Source organism: Trachypithecus francoisi, unplaced genomic scaffold (assembly GCF_009764315.1).
Source record: "Trachypithecus francoisi isolate TF-2019V2 unplaced genomic scaffold, Tfra_2.0 Lachesis_group7, whole genome shotgun sequence".
In the NCBI taxonomy this organism is placed as follows: Eukaryota; Metazoa; Chordata; class Mammalia; order Primates; family Cercopithecidae; genus Trachypithecus; species Trachypithecus francoisi.
In genome coordinates this window covers 71210382-71218378 of record NW_022681472.1, presented here as the reverse complement: position 1 = coordinate 71218378, position 7997 = coordinate 71210382, and positions in this window count along the sequence as shown.

Below are 7997 nucleotides of genomic sequence, written 5' to 3'. Positions count from 1 at the left end.
TGTGAGAACGGACTGTGGAAACCTAGACAAGTTACCCAGCTAGCATGGTGCCTTGAGGAACCTCAGGGCCTGCAACAGTTTATGCCAAGTCTGCGTAGGCAAACCAGGCTGCATAGGTCAGCTTCATGGGATTTTAATGGGCTTATTTCCAGAGCAGAAGGAAGGCATCTCCAATTTGTTTTTCAGCCCAATTTCCCATTGTAAGTCCTTCCTACTCAGCTGCATGTTCCATCAGCTGTCTTTCAAACAATGGTGACTTCAAATAGCTGCTGATTTCCAAGCAGTTTTATTTTTATTGACTGCTGCCCTACCTGATGTGGGGCTAATGAGTTCTACACAAATATTCGTTTCTATGAAATATGGTTGGAGGAGTGGTCACCCGTCTCTGGGGGAAGAACTACAGGGATAGAAGGATATTAAAAAAAAAAAAAAGTCTAGAGGCTGGATGTATGCAAAATGGAGAAGTGGTTTCAGTAAGACCACTTTATTGGAGTGAGGTGGTGAGTGAGTCTGTGATTCGAATTAAGGACCAGGTGCCAAGGCTTAGAATGCCAATTAGAGAAGGAAAAATGCATTAGCTATTACTTCAGCCTGGCAGGCTCTAGACAGACATGTAATAACGACATTGCTTTACCCTTAAATCAGTTACATGCTGAGGAAGTAAGTTCAGTTTTGGGAATCTATCCTTCTTTCAAGGTGAATTTATTTCCTCTTCTGCAATGTTTCCCATCTATGAAATTTTTATACATGATTTTCTTTTAAACCCCTAATATCTGTGGTCAAATAAGTTTTGAAAACATAGTGTTCAAAGATGTGAAGAAAGTTGAGTTAAGATGGGACATTTCAAAGTCAGCTTTAGTGATGTTCTTTGGGAATTTCCAAGAGTGGTTATTCCCTGTTGACTATTCTAAGCTTCTGTGACCATGGAACACTTTTTGGCAGAGCATTTCGGAGGATGCTAGTTCTGAGAAACTTATCTTTGGGAACAATCTTTTGATGTCCTCCCAGGGTTCAATCATTTGTGATTTGAATATCTCCTTGGCTCCCTTGGGTAAAATTCTCCTGTCCTGAGAATTGAAATTCTCATGGAAACTTTTCTACCGAGTTTGTCTTCTTGCATTTATCAGAATGAACCATTCCATAACAGATATCCATCAGCACAGTATTCTTAGATACATTTCAATGCTCTTTGAAAGTTACAGAATTGAACATTCAGATAGGCCAAATAATTTACCCAAGATCACATCATTTTACTTTTGGCCATCCATGAATGTAAGAGTTGATCCATTGAAAGTCTTCCCAATTTCTTTCCTGAGGGCTTTCAGAGCATCCTAGTGGAGATGCCTCTTTCCATTTTAGAACAGAGTCAGTCTGACCCAGAGGCCTGAGTGTTTTTGTGTAAACTCAACAAAAGTGATGCTCATTCTTGAGAACTTTTTGATCTTACAAAGGAGCTCAGAGGAGAAGGTGACTTTTTTGCTTGTTTGTTTTTTTACCTTTCTTGCATTTGCATCTTGAATAATGCATAAACTGAAATGCCAAAGAGAAGGAGAAGAGAAATTGCAGAAAAGTCAGGCTCCTCTGAGTAATGAACCCACTTTTTCCACAGCCCCATTGCTGGGACTTGTAGAGCAGGGAAGATTTCACCTGTGTGATGGAAAATGTAAGTCTGAAAGAAGAGTTCTCTTTCACTCCTAGTCGGTGGGAGGTCCTTTCCATGTACCCTTCTTCCCTGGCAGAGAGAGGGAGAGCCAGAAACATGGTCTTTTAACTTTGTTATCAGCAGTTGGGAGGCTACGGTGAGTTTTGGTTTGGTTTTCAAATGAGTGATTACCATCTTTCTGAGAAGGTCAGAGAGAAAGCTGCTGGGGGTGGGGGAGGGACAGATCGGACATGCTGTCATTACCTCCCAAGGAGTCCCCAAAGGGCTTGGAGCCCATCAAAGTGGGAATTCCCAAAGTGCATGGTCAGGACATTTTTGAGGACAGTTTTTTTTTTTTTTTGTAAGAATTGGAATTTAAGATATCATTGACTGAACAGCAAGCCTCAGGTTGCCAGGAGTCTATTATAGACAGGGTTATGGGGCATTGGAATGGCTTGTCAATGACTTCTCCCAGTGTCCAGAAAAGTGAAATATCTCAGATGTGTATTATACAATTCAGAAGTAGGCACCCATGTTTACTGCATGTGCCTGACATGGATAGTCAGTTCACTTTTGTAACCCCAGCATCCAGCACAGTAGCTTGCTTGAAGAAGGGACTTAATAAATATTTATTGAATGAAAAAATTGAGATCTGATGTTGCAACTTCCTAAGTCACCCTAAGGCCTTTCAGCCTCTCTTTTCCTTTTTACCTCTCCTGTCTCCTATTAAAAATCTGATAATTCACCGTCGTTTTGTGGTTCAATACAGAAATCTAGTGACCTTAACATCTTTGCAATTATAAAGATAAATTTGATGTTCCACAGTTATTGAAAACAATAGTGAGGCTACAATGGCCTCTTCTGTATGACAGAGAAACAACTCTAGGGAAGGACCCTGTTGGCTGAACTTACAGCAACTGTTTGGTAAACGAGTTACTGAAGACACTGCAGCCAGATACCTGATGGAGAAACTCATCTGTGATGTGGTTTTGAGAACGTTCTGGTTTTTCATGGCGTTTCCTCCTGTGAATTCCAATAGCACTTTCTTTGTACCTTTCTTATATCACCTTACTTGGGGAGAGAGCAAAGTGTTCAGGGCTAGAATTCCTGGATTCAAGTCCATTTATTGCTTCCTTACTGATGACTGTTCTGAGGAAAATCATTTGCCTGCATGAGCTGCAGGGCTCTCCCTGATACAATGAGGATGATAATAATTTTCTTATCCTACAGCATATTTCTAACAATTAAACAAGATTATAAATGAAGAGATACTCATCAAATTACAAAACAACTTACAAATATTAATTATTATGGTCTTATCTCATTTTATACTTAGTTTTAGATATCCTTACTAGATTGTTCATTTTTTGGGGAAAAAAGCTTATAATTGTATGTATTTTTTATTTTTGATTTTTGAGATGGAGTCTTACTCTGTTGCTCAGGCTAGAGTGCAGTGGTGTGATCTCAGCTCACTGCAACCTCTGTCTCCCAGGTTCAAGTGATTTTCCTGCCTCAGTCTCCCGAGTAGCTGGGATTACAGGCATCAACCACCACGCCCGGCTACTTTTTGTATTTTTAGTAGAGATGGGATTTCACCATATTGACTAGGCTGGTCTCGAACTCCTGACCTCAGGTGATCCACCCACCTTGGCCTCCCAAAGTGCTGGGATTATAGGCGTGAGCCACTGCGCCTAGCCCTTATAATGTTTCTAATGAGCACATTTAAGTAATTTAAGCACATTTTAGTAATGTGCTCATTAAAAACCCAGATGGAAATTGAGAATGGTCAGTGATATATATATATATATATATATTTTTTTTTCTAGTGTCACTCACAGCACCTAGCTGGGAGACTTACATAAAATAGTTGCTTACTGAATTGATACCCTGATAGAACTAACATATTAACAAGTTTTAATCTTGGTACAGTCTTCCTTTGCCAGTTCTGAGAAAAAATATGGCAATAAGAAAAACACCTTAGGAGACTGGGGAAGTTGGGGACATGTAGTGAGGGAAAGAGTAGGAGGAGGTAAGTGAGATGAGAGATCTTGTAAGGTATCTGTTGTTCCTTCTCACAGGGAGGGAAAAGAATAACTGGCAGGCCTAGTGGAGGGGCTCTTGAGCATATGAAGGCCTCCTTCCACGGTAACCAACTTTGCATCTAATCTGGTCATGGACACAAGTACTGGTTCAGAAACCCCAGGCTTAAAAGCCAGCAGTGCCAAATGAGAAGAATAACCTAAATATTTGAGAATATCAAATTGTTTGTCTACCATGGAAGTCTTAAAAAGAATGATAGGTTCATTTGCTAAGGGCAGATGCTTGTATTCTGTCCAGCTAGTGATCTGGGATGTAGTGGGAGAGTTGAGAAAGCTACCTTTGTGTGACTGAGCTCCATCTACATTTTAGGATCAAATGTGCATTTGGAAGATCTGGTGGTTACAGGAAACTGTTTGCAAAGTTGTAGAGATGGCTTTCTCGTTTTAATGAGGATCAACATTATCTATTAAAGAGGTGGTTGCATAAGTGTTCCTCCTATCTTGCAAAGCATCCCAGAGATGGTTTAATCTTTGATGACAGTCACTCCCTGAAGCTCTGAACTGGGTGTTCCTCAGCCTCATTAAAGACGGCCCTGGCCCTGTCTGTCTGACCAGCCCTTTTACTGTCTCTCGTCTTGTTTCTGTATCTGCTGCATTATCCTTTGTGTCTGGGGTTGGCACCTCTGCCTGGGAGTTCTCTCATTGTGGGTTTGGGTGTGGCCGCAAAGACAAAGATGAACATTCCTCCTGGCTGCCTCCCAACTGCATCTATTCTTCCAGTGGCAGCAGCATAACACCTGTGGGAAAATCATTGAAGACTAAACAGGACTGGGAGGGGGTAAGTCTGTCTCAACACCTCCCTGCTCAAGCTCTCATTCCCATCTACACTGTTCTCAATTTTCTCACAAGATAATCACACTTGTTTCTTGGACCCCAAGGCTCAACCTTTCCTTGACATTTGTTCATTTATGTTGTCGTCATGTTTTGGGTTGTTGTTCTGCTTTCTTTTGCATGTCTGTTTAAGCTAACATCTTCTACTTTCAATTGTAAGCCCACAGTCACAGAGATCACCTTTGATTTGATTGTTTCTGTTATAGTGGGCATCTTGAGGGCAGGGACGAAAACTTATTCATGATTGTATCCATGGTGCCTAGCAATGGATTCACTGCTTTGATACTGTACATGGTTCTTGCTCAATCTCAATAAAGATTTGGGGGATAGGAAATTGAATTATACCAGTCTTATATGTGTGCCAGGAAAGTAAAAAAATTGGGATTGTGTATCACGAATGTGCTTACTAAAGACCTAGATGGAAATTCAGAATGTTCAATGGGTACAGGCCTACTGACTTGAGCTAAGATGAGTTTCTGCTTGGATTTTGACCCTCTTATATTTAGCAGGAACCACATTTCAACAGATAGCACATGTAGGCTTGGGATCTACAAGTTCTTTTATGAAAGGAAATACCTGAGCAGCCAAAACCAGGTTTTGAATGCTTGTGTATTGGGGAGACCAAGAATCCTGTCTAGGAGTTGATGTGAAACCTTGACATTGTGTTGGGCAATCTTTTTCATAGTTTCTTCCCTGGCTCAATAATTCCCTTTTCAGTTGTGTATTTCCCTCTAATAAAGCTGGCTTTCCCCCCAATAAATCTGCTCATTATGTTGTGACTGCGTAGTTCTTTTTAATTTCTAACTGACTCAATTACTCCTGAGAACATTATAAAATTTCTATTGGGAATTGTTACTGCTTTGAGGGACAGACTGGAACCCATTTGTGTGCACTCCCTCTCCAAGGTGGTGCCACCCTGACAATGCACCACAAATTCATGACTGAAGTTTTTCTTTTTGTTAATGAATGAAGATCATGATGCTGAGGTCAGCTTCACCTTATCATGTGGACTATGCTCCTCTTATGCAAGAACTTAAGGAACACATTAGAGACCCAGCAAGATAAAGAGAGTCCTTCAAATCTTGACACCTCTCTCTGAGATGTCAAAAGATGGTATTGATGGGGTGAACTAAAGAGTTGTATTTCATAATGATGGCCAAAAATAGAGATTATAAAGCAATGTTGTGAGAAAATACTTTCTAAGGTTATTCTAAGCATAATCTACTCTACAGCAATTAATACTGGAGAAATTATAGCTCATAAATGCCCATATTTTGATCAACTTGAAATGAGATTTATACCAGTTCAGTTTAACATGTACTAACTGGACATCTACTCTAATCCCAGATAATTTGTTAGGCAATAAGTATGCGGAGCTGAATGACACAGTCTCAGTCTTTAAAGATCTCACTAGAAGTTTTGTCAGCAAGTAGGAAGACTTCCACATTTACTCCTTAACATGGGTCTGAAAGAATCGAGGTTTCAGACCAAATATGCAACACAGCACTACATTTCTTCATGTTACTGATTATGTATGCATGTATGTATGTGTGTATGTATGTATGTATTTATTTATTTTGAGACTGAGTCTTACTCTATAGCCCAAGCTGGAGTGCAGTGGCATGATGTTGCCTCACTGCAACCTCCACCTCTAGGGCTCAAGTGATTCTCATGTCTCAACTTCCCGAGTAGCTGGGATTACAGGTACATGCCATCACACCCGGCTAATTTTTTTTGTTTCAGTATTTAGTATTTTGTATTTTGTATTTAGGTTTCACCATGTTGCCCCAGGTGGTCTGGAACTCCTGAGTTCAGGCGATCTGCCCGCCTTGGCCTCCCAAAGCATACTGGGATTACAGGCATAAGCCACCATGGCTGGCCTATTTATTACTAATATGTGTCTTTTCATATTTGTAGTAGTACCCATTAATATCTGCAGAATTGTTTACTAGACTTTGATAGTACCCATTAATACCTGCAAAACTGTTTATGTAGCTTTGGTCAATCTCAACCTAATTGTCGATTTATTTAAAGCCTACTTCCCTTTGTAAGGACATTAATAAACAGAAATATTTAAATAGTTTTTAATTAAGCCTAGGGGAAAACAAAAATACATATACGCTCTAATAATTACATTGTCAGATTCAGCAAGAATATTTTTGTACCTGTTTACCTGTTGCCATGAAGGTCCATTCTCTTTTTTTCCACTTTTAAAGAATTTTCTTCTTTCTTAGGCTCATCTCAAATCTCATCTGTTTTCTTTAGCCTTTTTTAACCAACCTAGGCCTGTCTCCAACTCCCAAAACAGTGATTTGTCTGGCCATTTTTGACACTTAGCTTTTTTTTTTTATTGTTATCTCTCATCTCTGCTCTTCAATAAGCCCTATGAGAAACTCAGGATGGAGTCATATTGCCTATTCTTTCGTGTTCTTTGAGCGTCTAGCTTGGTACTTTGCCTATACTGAATATTTAGCAAATAGCTCCTATTTGCTAATTGATTTTGCTTTTTTCTACTTGAATTGTTAGTTACCCATATTAATTAATGTCTGAGGCAAACCATGTGAGAGCTACTTGTGCTGGTCTAAGAAAAAGAAAAATCAAAGCAAACCCTTGAAATTGGAGAGCCTAAGACCTCATCTTGATAAGGGAAAAAACAGTTTTATGAGCTCAGCCTTCATTTAGAATTTTGGCTTTCTCTTCATGAATTGGCACTGCACCACACTGCAGAAAAGTCTGCTTACTTCTTAGGACCCTGAGCTGGGGGCAAAATACTATTCTCCAATGCCTGCTTTTGTCATTTTTCATGTTCAGCAACTGAAGCTGCTCCAAATAAAATGTTTCTTGCAAAAATGTTAAAAGCAACATGACCACTGAGGAGACATTCTGCTTGGAGTAGGGACTATCTCTGTATTTCTTGTTTGGTTTTAACATCCAGATTGGCAAATTGCTGGTTTATCAGTGCTTGGGGCTGTTCACTACGCAGCATCTCCCATCTCACTGGAACAATTAAAATGATACAGAAAAGTCAGGGCAGTGGAATCAAATTAGGGAGTTTTCTGAGAACCTTTGAAGATACTTGGCAGATTGTACCAAACAGGCCTAGGCCATATGTAGGCGAATAACCACGCATTAAATAAATTTCAAGTCTTCATATAATCTCTCTTGGAGATCTTTTTTCTTTCATTTTCAAAGACACAAAAAGAAACAGTCAGTGCTGTTGCACATAAATCATCTTAAGTTACTCAAGGATGAGATAATATGGTTCAAGGTCCAGCACCCAGGAAAGATGGAGATTAGTGTGGCAACTTTCCCCACTTCCTCTCTGTCTTCCAACTTAGGTAAGCTACTTCCTCTAGCTCTGATATGTGCTATAAACTTGTATTTTCTAAAACCTAAACTTGTGTATACATATTTGACAACCTACA